The 15,217-nt window shown below is 45.1% G+C and overlaps 1 long non-coding RNA gene across 1 annotated transcript in view; it reads right to left on the bottom strand.

The window, feature by feature from the left end:
• LOC308073614 overlaps positions 1–4,101 on the bottom strand; it is a 98,121-nt gene extending 94,020 nt beyond the window's left edge. The window contains exon 1 of the long non-coding RNA XR_013932015.1: positions 4,057–4,101. This is a non-coding gene — a long non-coding RNA (uncharacterized lncRNA). The remainder of the gene's footprint in view (positions 1–4,056) is intronic.
• Between the last annotated feature and the right edge of the window lie 11,116 nt (positions 4,102–15,217).

The following is a 15,217-nucleotide window of genomic DNA, read 5'->3' as shown; positions in this document are numbered from 1 at the left end:
CAACAGAGAGTCAGAGAGAGAGAGAGAGAGAGAGAGAGAGAGAGAGAGAGAGAGAGAGAGAGAGAGAGAGAGAGAGAGAGAGAGAGAGAGAGAGAGAGAGACTGACTCTCTGGGATGGGAGCTCTTCAGAGGAGGAAACCACAGGGAAAACCTCTGTGGTCAGAGCATCCATCATCCTCATGTTTCTGCCCTGGGAAGAGATCACTGACCTCACCAGCAGATGTGCAGCGCACACTATAGCAGGACTAGGGCTGGGCAACAGCAGAAGGCACGGAGGCATTGGAATACAACCGAATAAGACTATATACTGTACTGTACAGCAGATAGATTATGAAGCATTTGAATGGATATGGGCCTTCACATCCAAATTACTGTTTGTGTAGTCATTTATTTTGGATGATGGAAATAAATGAGCTTGGTCTTACTGTCATGCAGTGACAGCGTGGACGTCTTGGAATCACAAGGTTCCCAGTTAAATCCATGGCTCCTCCTATGGCTGCATGTCAAAGTAACCTTGAGCAAGACACATGACCCCTAACTTCCCCTGATGAGCAGAGCGTTACCTTGCATCGTTTCCTCCGTTGGCGTGCGTGCGTGTGTGTGTGTGCGTGTGTGTGTGCGTGCGTGCGTGCGTGCGTACGGCGGTACACATTGTAAAGAGCTTTGGAGAAAGATGCTATATAAATGCAGTTAATGTATGGGGTGCCGTGTGGGCCAAAATTCACTCTCAACTCTCACACTCTCTACTGCCTCACACACACACAACTGAAGACCTCTCACACACACTAGTAAGAACCTCTTACACACTATAGTGAGACCTCACACACGCTCTACTGAAAACGTTGCCTCACACACACACAACTGAAAACCTCTCATAAACATTAGTGAAACCTCAAACACAAACTAGTAAAGCCTCACATACACACACACACACACACACACACACCCACCCACACACACACACACACACACACACACACACACACACACCCACACACACACACACACTCACACACACACACACACACACACACACAAGTAAGACGCGCAAATGCGGGAAGCGAACGTAGCTCGAAAATAACAATAAGAAGAATCGAAAGGAATGAGCAATTGTAGAGAAGTGGGTGGTACAGTTTAAGTCTTGCGGTCTTCTTTCCATTGTGGTCCTAGGTGTCCAATTCATCAACATATAAAATATCACCAAAAATATATATATATCATCACTACATAATAAAAAACACTTTATGTAGGCCTACAACGTAGAAAAGAAAGGGGAAGGGGGGGGGTGCCTGTCTAATGGAGAAGTGACGACTTGTTGCTGTTGATGTTCAATGTTGCTTCAGCAGCAGGGGTCTTCAACACGGGGTCCGGGACCCGAAGGGGGTCCTCAGAGTTACTACAGGGGGTCCACAAAATCTTTTTTTGTATTTTTTACACTAACCCCATGCAGCATCCCTATTCTGGGGGTGAACATTCACCGAAAATAGCCGATCCACAAGCTGACCACGCATCCTGCTGCATATATGTGACTGAGTACAATGGTTTATGCCGCAAGTGAGCACTTTTCATTTTTCATTTTGAAGAAGATGTGCTCATTTGAATCTGGTTATCTATAAAAGTGCAGGGGACTTCTTTCCTATACATTAGAAGAGTTAGGACGTCACATTCTCATACAGCCCAAATACTTAAACTTAACACGGTCCTCAGTGGCGCAGCTCGCTAATCACTTTCCTCCAAAACCATTGCCACTGGGAGTCTGGGTTCGACCCCCGCTTAGGACAATATTTTTTCAAACAACCGCAGACTCTTTTTTTTCGCCGATAAAGTATAGTTTTGGACCATGACGGAGGCGCGCCGACTCAGCAGACCTTGAGGCCGAGGAATCGCGCCCGAGCGCCTCCAGGCACGAGTGCCCGCGACGACCGGCCGATGGTCTGCTAGTCGACTAAGCGCCGTCCGAGTTATGTACCAATAGGCACAGAATTGTAAATGATGTTGTGGGGACTGCGTTTGCCCCAACTGCCACTCAGTGCACTAACATAGCTCACGTCGCCAGGCTCTCTCCCCACCCGCCACCCGCCCCCTTGCGCTTAAACTACATGCAAAAAGGCTGTTCGCCTCTCAGCTCCAGGTAATGGGCGTGAACAATGGGTCATTTATTCAGCCTAGCCACTCCTCTAATCACTCCCTCATGCTGTTCACGCTATTTAGTGCCAGGGACCCCCATAGAGGATCTGTGTTGTAAAAAATAGGCATATTAAGTCATCATCATCATAATAGATTTAATAAAAAAATATTTGAAAATATCAGATATACAAGCTCACAATGCATGCTTGTAGATCGGCAATTTTTGGTGAAGAAGTTTGGCATAGAGGCAAAAAAAAACACTAAGTACAGAGCCAAATGACAAGTTTACTAAGTCATATGTGGTTAAATGTCTGGAAAATACACAACATCAACATGAATCCAAAATATGAAAAAGCGTGTAAATAAACCAAATAAACAAAGAAAAACATTGATTTGAAGAACACTGATGATAGAGCGGTCAAACAAGTCTATGAAGCTATGAAAAAGTTGGAATCTGCAACACATATACAATGTAGTTGGGGGGGTCCCTGCTTCATCTCTCTCTCTCAGCTAAGGGGTCCGGACTCCTCAGCCTGAAAAAAGTTGAAGACCCCTGCCCGAGAGTAGGCTGAAGCAACATTGTGCATCAACAGCAACACTTGAGCACTTCTCCATTAGACAGGCACCCCCCCTTCCCCTTTTTTTCCTATGTTGTACATAAAGTGTTTTTTATTATGTAGTGATGATATACATTTTGGTGCTATTGATATTTGATATGTTGATGAATTGGACACCTATAGGACTACAATGGAAAGAAGACCGCAAGTCCTTTTTAGACTTTGTGTTTGACTGTACTCGTGCTGTTATTGAATTTCTGTCTAAAAGAATACTCAATCAATGAAAAACTAAACAAAGTTGTGCCTCGCGTTGATGATTAATGCTTTGATTTGTCAATTGCAAACAATTTTCTTATCTCAACGTACATTTTTATATCTTATCCGAATAAGAAATGCAAATGTATATTGGCTAGACTAAGCACATGCTACCCCTGATATTATGGTAGAGTATAGGCTAATGGCTATAAACATGAATATTATTGGATTGCTCAATGATGATGGGTTTGCGTTCAAAAAATATATTTGTGGATTTATTAGAGGCTAGCTGGCGTTGTGACTTACCTGTTAGCGGTGCTTTGCTGAGAATCCAATTTGCTTTGATCGAATCCCACCTAAGGAACGATTATTTTTTTCCTCTAGTCCTCTGAAAATGTTGTGACCACATTCATGTGTCTGGTCTTTTTAAGACAAGTGTAAGGCTTTCTTTAATTTTTTTGGGTCACTTTTAGTCCCTTTTAAAGCCTGATTTGGACATACATAAATGTGACGACCTTTTAATACTACAACAGACATATGAACCTGGTTCTCCCCAACAACATGACAAGGTTTCCTTGATTCTGGAGAATTGGCTCAGTACTGAACCTAATTGATGTGGTGGAACATGGACAAATTGCATTTGAATTTCCATTTCCATTCTAATGTCTGCCCTGAGTCAGGTTTGAACACTCAACCTCTTGCTTGCAAGGCGAATGCCCTAACCACTACACTAAATTGCCATATAGTGACTGTCTCTCACACACACTACTGAGATTCTCACATACACACACACACACACACACACACACACACACTCACACACACACACACACACGCACGCACGCACGCACGCACGCACGCACGCACGCGCACGCGCACGCACACACACACACACACACACACACACACACACACACACACACACACACACACACACACACACACACACACTCACACACACAGACACGTGCGCACGCACGCACGCACGCACGCACGCACGCACGCACGCACGCACGCACTCTCACACACACACACACACACACACACACACACACACACACACACACACACACACACACACACACACACACACACCCAGCCACACACACACACTCACACACACGCACACGCACGCGCACGCACGCACGCACGCACGCACGCACGCTCGCTCGCACGTAAGTCATGTATTTCTTGCATTGATAAATGTAATAAATTAAATTAAATAAAATTTGAAATCTTCTTGAAATGACCAAACCTGCCTACAGATTTGCCACTGGTAGGCAGGTCTCTGAACTGTCCACAGCCCTTCTCTGTGACACAGAGTGAGTAGGAAAAAAAATGGGTGAAGTCGTCCTTACAGTATCATTCTCTCATCCTCAATAGTCAGCAATAAAGTCCATCCTCTTTGGCCATTTTCTCTGTGGTCCAGCAGCTCTGATGGCGTTGTTGAAGTCATAGTGTTTATATATAATACATTTTAATTTCATTTTACCTTTTGTGTCAAGACAAGAGACAGTACAGTGTATAATATAAAAAAACATAACACCACCAAAACAGACAACTCATTACAATAATAATAATAATAATAATAATAATAGTAATAATAAAAATGACACCAAAAACAACATTGGTAGATTCAGTTGCTTTTCTAATTTTTTTTAGGGTCTTGTCCTCACATCATTCCATCTGAGAATATGTAAGAATTATGAGTCCATATTTTATCATAAATGTACAACTTTCCCTTAATTTTGTATTTTTTCCCCAAATTTACATCAATACATTAGAGTCATTTTGGGCCTCCCATTCCTTCTCTCCCCATATATGGAGTACTCTGATGTCATCAATATGATGTCACTGTCATACTACTGACATAATCATCATAGACTGGCCTACACTCCATATTTGGACATTTCTGACACAGAACTCAGTTTATACGATATTAATATTATTTATATTGTGTCATTATGACATCGGACTCAGTAGTGTGTGCGTGAGGTGTTCGGGTAGTGTGTGTGTGTGTGTGTGTGTGTGTGTGTGTGTGTGTGTGTGTGTGTGTGTGTGTGTGTTTGTGTGTGTGTGTGTGTGTGTGTGTGTGTGTGTGTGTGTGTGTGTGTGTGTGTGTGTGTGTGTGTGTGTGTGAGTATGCGTGCGTGCGTGCGTGCGTGCGTGCGCGCGTGTGTGTGTGAGTGAGTGTGTGTGTGTGGCTGTGTGTGTGTGTGTGTGTGTGTGTGTGTGTGTGTGTGTGTGTGTGTGTATGTGTGTGTGTGTGTGTGCTGCGCGCGCGCGCGTGCGTGCGTGCGTGTGTGTGAGTGTGTGTGTGTGGCTGGGTGTGTGTGTGTGTGTGTGAGTGGGTGCGTGCGTGCGTGCGTGCGTGCGTGCGTGCGTGCGTGCGTGCGTGCGTGCGTGCGTGCGTGCGTGCGTGCGTGCGTGCCTGGTGCGTGCGTGCGTGAGTGTGTGTGTGTGTGTGTGTGTGTGTGTGTGTGTGTGTGTGTGTGTGTGTGTGTGTGTGTGTGAGGCTTTACTAGTGTGTGTTTGAGGTTTCACTAATGTTTATGAGAGGTTTTCAGTTGCGTGTGTGTGAGGCAACGTTTTCAGTAGAGCGTGTGTGAGGTCTCACTATAGTGTGTAAGAGGTTCTTACTAGTGTGTGTGAGAGGTTTTCAGTTGTGTGTGTGTGAGGCAGTAGAGAGTGTGAGAGTTGAGAGTGAATTTTGGCCCACACGGCACCCCATATTAATGCACCATTTATCATTTACTACAATATTCGATTCAAACCTTCTGGTACTTTCTAATTAATAGCGTTTCGGCGTCAAGCCTTCCTCAGCGTGTTAAGAAAGAGGTGTTGTGTGTACCACTGATACACAGGCAGACATGACAAGGACGTCAACTGCTGTCGGTGAAAATAAATAATTTAAGCGTGTGCGCCCCCCGTAGTTACGCACCCACCAGCCCCACCGTTGTCGGCTAGCGCCGGGCCTGCAATAGTACACTTTCAGAGTTGAATTAAAGCTGCAATCCCTAACTTTTTTCAATTAATGCAATTTTATTCTAACCGATGTGTAATGTAGAGTACGTTATTACTATATAACTGACACAACTGCAGTGGTTGGAGGTGGTCTCCCAGCTCTTCTATTATTGAGAAATGTAGACCCTGTGGTCGGATAGGACGCCTGCTGGTTAGAGGAAAGAGGTATTGCATGAAGCTCAAGGCGTAATATCTCCCCAGCTCAAATGGGCTTTCCGTCTTAGCTCAGCAGTAGAAATGTCGGCGCTTGAGCGGGAGACCCGGGTTCGTATTCCAGGGTAGGGCACTCAAGGGGTAGTGGCTGTTTGTTGTGTTGTGTGTGTGTGTGTGTGTGTGTGTGTGTGTGTGTGTGTGTGTGTGTGTGTGTGTGTGTGTGTGTGTGTGTATGTGTGTGTGTGTGTGTGTGTGTGTGTGTGTGTGTGTGTGTGTGTGTGTGTGTGTGTGCTACACTAGCATATGGACTCCAGTTCCATGGGGGTCTGTTTATATGTGTGCTGTTCTCCACCATAGCCTAAAAGTCTCTCGTTTGTTGCAGGATGTCTGGCTGCACAAAAGCGGAGCCAAATGGGTTTAGTAGGGACAAACTCTTCTAGGCTGTCTGAGAATGGACAGCGGCATAGAAATGGGACAGGGCCTTTGTTCCTGAAGTGATGGATGTCAGTCGTGGAGGCCTAAAGATGAAAGTGCTGTTCAGTATTTGTGGTCATTCCAAGTCTTTTAGGTCTGTGCCAACTAAAGTGACTGTGTGTCTGTGTATGCACACACACACACACACACACACACACACACACACACACACACACACACACACACACACACACACACACACACACACACACACACACACACACACACACACACACACACACACACACACACATTTTGTTTGTGCCTGCGTGCCCTAGAGTATGTTATTGTAATTACATTCATAATTTAGCTTGGGAATTCTACTGTCAGCCTGGTGGCATTAATGCCTCCATCCAAATGAATGACTCATTATTGTTCATACAACAGAAAATCCCAGGCCCAGTGCATGCAGTTATCTCTCGTGAAATCAAGTATCAAGCATACTTTACTCACAGCGTTGTCACCCGGCCAGATCAAATTCCATTTCTTTTTGTCCTCCATTCACACCCAGGGGGGACTGTTGCGTCATCATTACTGATAACAACCAATGAATCAGTGGCCGTTATTTGATTAGCATGATCTATGATTGTTTTGGGCCCTACATCTGCACAGAAGGATCGGTTACGTCGTGTTTTCTGTTAGTCATAATTGCAACTAACAACTTCCAATTTGGTCCAAAGCCTCTGAGTGTTCTAAAGGCAACCTTAGAAACTTATGATTTGAGATCTGTCGGGCTGATTGCACCTGATTGTGAAATCTTCCCACTGGGAAATGGGATAAGGAACAGCACGGGAGACTCGGGGGAGATGGACCCTTGGTGGACACAGACCCTAATAGCAGTAGTTTATGTGGTGCAGAGGGCAGCTTGTGATCCATGGAGATCAAAGGTACCATCAAAATTCTTAAAAGTATATCTCACATCTTACAGTAAGCTAATTTTGCTTGGTTTAATTGTGGATATGGGTCTACAATGTTCACATTAGGTGGGAGCTATATTTTACTGAGGTGACTATTTGTGTATAAGTGCAGGTGGGTGCTGAATATAAAAAAAGAAACCAGTTTTACTGAAATATATCTTGAACTTATGACACGCAATATCACAAATATTTGCATACATCAGGCAAACATTCCTTTAATGTGACACGTCATTCAGGCAGTTCCTAGAACCAACCCTCAGGGCCCACAGACAACCTGGGGCCATTCTGACTGGAGCCCAAAACAATATTATTAAAAAAAAAGAAGTTAATTTGATGTTAAACATCAAAGACCTTTCCAGTCTTTGATGTCTTTTGTTGGTTGATACAATTGTGCCTGCATCACCTCAACAATGTGTGTTTGGTGGACTATTTTGCCCCTCCTTGCTACAAAGCCTTTGCGGTTGTATTCAATTATCACAATTGTGTCATATACATGTAAGAAAAAGTTCCTGCCGCAGAACAGCACTGCTCCGTTTCTCCTTCTCTCTATTCCTGTCCCTGCCTCACTCAATACCACCCTCCCCCTCCCCTTCTTCGCCCCTCCACTCCCCCCACCTCACGCCCCCTTCGTCTATTCCCCATACCGGTGTGTGCACCATCTCCTCACCGCTCCCTGTCTCCATCTCTCTGTTGGAAAGTCCCACTGGCTTAGCAGTAGCAGCAGTACCAACAACAGCAGCAGCAGCGTTTGGGGCACTGCTGGTGAGAAGGCATGTCACCAGGCAGCTGGCCTACCACATAAAGAGGCCCTGAGTGTGTGTGTGTGTGTGTGTGTGTGTGTGTGTGTGTGTGTGTGTGTGTGTGTGTGTGTGTGTGTGTGTGTGTGTGTGTGTGTGTGTGTGTGTGTGTGTGTGTGTGTGTGTGTGTGTGCGCGTGTGCGTGCGTGTGTGTGTGTGTTTACGTAAAATAATAAGAGCCCTGCAGCCTGTTAGCCACAAGGCAGCAGCTGCTCAGGCCCACAGATTAGAGACCTTCACTGGCTGCTCTGAGTGAGTGAGTGAAGGAGTGAGTGAGTGAGGGAGGGAGTGAGTGAGTGAGGGAGTGAGTGAGGGAGTGAGTGAGGGAGCGAGCGAACAAGCAGATGGATGAGACACTGGCTGGATGGACAGATGCAGGGTGGTTGCAATGAGGATTCAGTAACACGCTCTTCTTGCCTTTATGTGTTTGTATTAAGACTGAGCAGGGAGGATGGATGAATGGAATGGATGAATGGATGAATGGAAGGAAGGAAGGAAGGAAGGAAGGAAGGAAGGAAGGAAGGAAGGAAGGAAGGAAGGAAGGAAGGAGGGAAGGAAGGTCCTGACCTATTTGTGGGCCAGTGCAACACTGCCTGCCAGTTTTTCTGTCTCTGTGTCCATCTATCCGTCTGTCTCCTACTCTGTGTCCTGGCATATGGGCCACGGTTGGTGTCATTTCATGACCGTCTCGGTGGCTGTTTAGGGGGCACCCGCCCTCTCACACCCCTCAAACTACACTTCACCCAAAACACTTCAAAGTCGATTTAACAACAGCAGAGCACATCTTTAACCACTTTAACCCTGGCATCCCTATTTTCGACTAGTCATTACAAGCTAACATTTACAGATTGTTTGAAAAAAACATTATTTTTATGGTTTTAGTTCATTAACACATATTATAATAGCAGATCTAGCAGATCTTTTTTTGAAGTGGTTAAGAACCATTCTCTCATGTTTGACCCCACATCACATTTCACCTCACTAACAACATAATGACCAACCCCCCAAATGTCCCTCTCTACTCTCCTCTCTCTGCTACTTGTTTTGGTTTTATGGCCATCGTGAAGGCAAGGCAGCGTATCATTATATGCTGCAGTCCATATTTTCACTCAACGACTGGAGAAATGTTTACAATGGCTCAATGGACTTGAAAAACATCACAGAGAAAAAGAAACGGAGGCACACGAAGAGAGAGAGAGAGAGAGAGAGAGAGAGAGAGAGAGAGAGAGAGAGAGAGAGAGAGAGAGAGAGAGAGAGAGAGAGGAAAAAAGAAGAGAAGGGAAGAGAGAGGCAGAGAAAGAGAGAGAGGAAGGGAATAAGAAAGAGGGAGGACGGAATGGAGAGAGTGTTTTAAGGAACAGATAAGTCACAAATACTGTATAGGACAGTTAGTTTGCAGATCTCTGACAGTAGAATAGTTTGCCTTGTAAATGTCACAATACACAGGCTACATTTTGAATATTAGTTGTGACCAGCAATAGTCCAACAGAACTTCAGCATAACTCACAAATTCAATTAGTGAATTTGATACTCAACCTGAACCTGTGATATAGCTAACTAACGACCATTAATCCCTTAAACAGGTAGCTGCAGCTCAATCGATCAGAGGCCATGGATTATCTCATTCATTACACTGTTGCTCCTCCTCCACCTGCTTTTTATGCCTGGTCTTACACTCGATGTTCCAGGTTAGTTTCATGACACAACAGCAACAGTAAAAATAGATCAATCATCACAATTGAAATGTGCGGCGCCGGCTGCATGTTTCTAGCTGTTTTTTTTCTTCTTAATAATTCCAGAAAAAAAGGTACTAGATTCTTGGAGATACAAGGCTTTCATTAAAATGGCATCTCACCACATTGTGTTGCCTCAAAATGCTGTCTGAATATCACCTTAACACAAAGACCTATTATATTACAGGTCAACCAAAAGCATCCACATGTCACTTCAGCATACCTGTAAATAATTACTGCCAAATGATTAATTCCACACAAGCTCAATAAAAGGCTTCTTTTATTAAGCAAAACATACCTGTGTAATTAAATATAGGCGCTAACTTGACTCCCAAAGTACCCCCCAGTCAAACAGCAATCTAAGACTACATGAAAATCCACCCTAAAACTGAATGCCTGCATATTATTCCTATTACTTAAGAATTCCAAGCTCTAAGCGTCATCAGAAACTGGAAGTCAGAGAGCCAAGACAAGTCAGCAACAACAGCATCATCAATCAATAGATGAAACTGCTCCGAAGACAATCGTCATCAAAACGTGGACTGGCGATGTTTTCACTTTCAAACATGCTTTAAATTTGGAACAGCGCAGTGCAGTTATGAAAACAAAACTATCTTTCTGGTTTATTTGATTGCTATAGCTATAGGGAAAGAATTACACGTAAATGAGTTCAGAGAAAGTCAATTATTTTGCCTCATGCTGAACTAAAGTTAATTCAATGTTTCACTACAGTCAACAACAAAAAGACAAAAAGAACTCAACTACTGTACAGTAGCTTCCATATGCTCAGTTTATCCCACCACGGGGCTCACGCCATTATCTATCACCCAGGGGCGTCATTTCAGAAGAAAATAGAGGGTGGAAAATATCCGTTCTGAAGCTCACAACGTGTCACATCTTGACGTATTGTAAGCTTGTAGATGACGTGTTGTGAGCTTGTAGATCTGCTACTTTTGAAAACTAGGGCAATGTCCACCGGGAATACATGCCCCTCTAGTTATGCAATACCTGTTGTGCCCGTTGTCAGAATACTTAGTGCAGCACCCATACCTTAGTACTTGGAGGCAAAGTCTATGATATCAGTACTATGACATCAGGGATCTCCATATATGGGCATAAAACAGACAGTGATTTGTGGATTTATAGACCAACGCCTTACTCAGGGCCATGCATGCAGGAACAATGCAAGTCGGGAATACATGCCTCACCCGTTGCGCAATACCCGTTATCTGTTGTACCATTTGGGATCCACGCGTGTCGCATTTTGCTTCGCGCCACCGCTTTGATTCGCTTCCTTCACCTTTGACCACAGCTCTCCTAATTTCTGTTTCTCCTTATTCTTCTTCATAGGGTTTTTATGGCGGTTTGCATCCTTATTTGTTTCCTTACCGCCACCCTCTGTTATTCGAGAGCCCCTACTTACAATTTATCCCACAAACCGGTTTGTGGGAAACAACTCCCTCAGGTCATCCACCATGCTATCCCTTTCCCTTTGGCGGCAACTGCGATTCATAATAGCATATTCCACTGCGTCAACTCCCTCATCCACCATGCTATCTCTTTCCCTTAGGTAGCGAATACAGTTCATAATGGCATATATTCCACAGACTCCTTCCTGTCAATGATCACATAAACCTGTAGGGTGTTTGCCAGTCGTGAACGATGCAAGTTTGGAATGCATGCAACCACCTGGCAATGCCAGGTGGTCGTACCTATCCGTCTGTCTGTGTCCCTTTTATGCCCATAGATGGAGATCCCTGATGTCAACAGTATATGCCCGCATATGGGCATATCGGTCAGATCGGTGGTTCTGGACAACAAGATATCCATGCCTATACAGTATATGGGCATATCGGTCAGATCGGTGGTTCTGGACAACCGCCTATCAATTGCCATCCCCAGGGGCCCCTGCTATTATCTATTAAAAATGTATTGAACCACCACTTGTGTCGCCAGCAAGACATGCTGCTACTATGCCGTAGTGTCAGCTGCTGCCTCGTCTCCCCGTGTTCATTCTGTTTTAGTGTGGAATTTCCCTTTGAGCAGGAGGCATCAGTCATATGCCAGTAAGGTATCCCCTGGTCTTCTGTTGTGGTTTCTCCGGGTGAGATGAAGGCTATAGCTGTGACACTGGGTCGGTGGGTACACCGTTAAATGCTCCCTCCCTGTGTCTGATCTCTTTGTTACCTACACACACACACACACACACACACACACACACACACACACACACACACACACACACACACTTGCACACGTTTACATTCACGTGAGCATGCACCCACCTGAATGTACGCTGCATGCACACAAACACACGAGCAAGCAGCTCGGATTGGTGTGCCTGTTCATCACTGTAAGGGTATACTCTTTATGTCGTAACTCCAATAAAAGTGCAGCCTTCCAGATGTCACACCAGTGTGTGTGTGTGTGTGTGTGTGTGTGTGTGTCTGCGTGTGTGTCCTCCTCTCTTGGCAGATAGATCACGTCAGAAGAATGCCTGTTCGCTATACTTCAGAGAAAATGCTCAATCCCCTCAATTCCTAAATTTGCACACACACACACACACACACACACACACACACACACACACACACACACACACACACACACACACACACACACACACACACACACACACACACACACACACACACACACACACACACACACACACACACACACCATCTCACTCACACACACACACACACACGCACACACACACACCACACCATGATGCCATCTCTTCTGAGCTACTGCGTCGGTGACACACACAAAGGAATGCCGTTCATAAGACATCTGGCGCAGGGAAGGATGTGAAATAGGCAAATTATGTCATCAAGTTCAGGTGCTGCTGACGAGAGGGTGAGGAGCTTCGTGCACGCGCATACCCACTTGCACGCAAAATCTCACAAAGTCGCACAAAGTTATCCAAAATATTTGAGTAAAATGGGAGGATTATGTTGCTGCATTATTCTATATTTAAAAGAAAGTGGCTGGCGATCTGTAGGGGCTTTGGGTTCAACACAAGGATGAGGAGCAATTTTTAATGCTGCATGCATGCGTGCATAAACACACTGTACGTACAGTACACACACATGCCTCCATCCGTTCAGGCTGCACACACACACACACACACACACGCACTTGCACAGCTTCAACAAGGGCAGGTTTGAACACTGAGGTAGCAGTGAAGCCCTGGCGCTCCTTCTTTAGACATGTTCCAATCTGTCCTCATGGCTGACTCTCCACTTAATCTGCACCTGATCACCTCTCCCTGTCTGTCCCATCATATAGCGCAGTCGTTCTCAAACATTTTCATGTCAAGGACCCCCAGACTGATGTGTATTTGGCCGCGGACCCGGATTTGAAAAGACTGTGTGCCAATAGTCTCGCGTACTATTCCACAATCTCCAAATGCTATATAGAGTCTGGAACTATACACCTCCCGAAATCCGAGGCAGGAAGCTGCCATCTCTTCGTCATTTCCGTTCTCAAAAATATATTTTAAAAATATCTTTACATTTTATTTTTTAATTTCCATTTCTGCTAAGCAGCAAGCTATATATGCTTAGATGATTTAGATTGATATTAGGCAAAAATTTGCGGGACTGTAAAGACGAAACGGAAGTGGGGAGGAGGCGTCACATCCGCTTTATCGCTTGATCATTTTCAGAGCTTCCGTTGCTCCAGTGTATGATGATGATGGAAGCATTTGAAAATGGTGAGAGGCAACAGTCTGGCCACGCGAGACTAGTGTTCCCTAGCCTGGCACGGCCAGACTAATATCACTGCGTAGATACAAGTATTAGTCTGACGTCTCTGTGTGGAACCTGCATTTCCAAGGGGTGAATAAAAAAAATGCCTCATGGTGATAAACCTGCCCCATATTTGCATACTGGGCCCTGATTGGTCCCTCACTACTTCGGAGGGAGTGAAATCCAATCACAACTGAGCGGTGCCAGACCAAATCTGCCACGGGCATTTTTTTGTTGTTGCAATGGCAGATTTGTCTCGTTTCCAGGCTAGTGCTCCCCAAACTGTGTCCCGTGAGACAAGTGTTATGGGATGTATTATTGCAATATATGCCATTACACAAAAGGTAATGACTTTTTTCAGCACGCATGTCCCAATACAGACGCAAATTCTATACCCTGACTAAATATGTTTTAACCACTTTGAACCTGGTGTCCCAATTTGGGCATGTCATTACATGCGGACATGTTAGTATTTTTATTTTCAAAAACAGTACAAATAGCTGATCTACAACGCGTCACATCGTGACACGTTGTGAGCTTGTAGATCGGCTATTTTCACTATGAACACAGGCGTGCCTTGAGACCTTGAGTCCATTGATGTGCCTTGGGGACAAAAAGTTTGAAAAACACTGACAGAGAGATTGCGCGTGAGAGAGAGAGAGAGAGTGAGAGACAGGGAGACAGGGAGCGCACAAAGTGACAGGAGGAGAGACAATGAGAGACACTAGGGGGGGAAAAAAGGAGGACAATGGGGAGCTGAAGAGCACCTCCTGGTTTGAGTGTGCGGACCGGACAGGAGAGGAGTCGAGGAACGATCACTGTGACAAGAGCTGCTGCTGCACGCTGCAGCCAGGACACCTGTATGACAGGGAGGGTGAAAGTGGAACATTCCTCCTTGTCTTCCCTCTAGTTAGCCACATGGAATGTACACCGTCTGTCTGTCAGTCTGTCTGTCTGTCTGTCTGAGCCAAGCATGCATGCACACACACACACACACACACACACACACACACACACACACACACACACACACACACACACACACACACACACACCGTAGGCGGATGACAGTGCTTGCTTGCACAATGTGGCTGCACAACAGTAAGTTGTGTAGAAAGTGTGTGTGTGCGCGCGTGTCCATGTGTGTGTGTGTGTGTGCATGCATGTGAGAGAGAAAGAAAGCACGATATACTGTAGATGCATGGTTCTCCAACTTTTACATTTCAAGGTCTCCACTTATTTCTGCTAGTATACAAATGGAACCAAATGGACCCATTTGGTTCCATTTGTATACTGTCAGAGTTACAGATTAGTAAGGGTCAATTTAGCCCCCCCCCCTAGAGGAACCCTGAGAGTCCCTGGAATCCACTTTGAGAACCGCTAATACAAATAACAAAACATGCATGCATGCACACCTAGGGCAAA

Source organism: Gymnoscopelus braueri, assembly GCF_963280865.1.
Source record: "Gymnoscopelus braueri genome assembly, chromosome: 18".
Taxonomy (NCBI): Eukaryota; Metazoa; Chordata; class Actinopteri; order Myctophiformes; family Myctophidae; genus Gymnoscopelus; species Gymnoscopelus braueri.
Note: the sequence above shows the minus strand (reverse complement) of the source record. Positions and strands in the feature narration are given on the sequence as shown.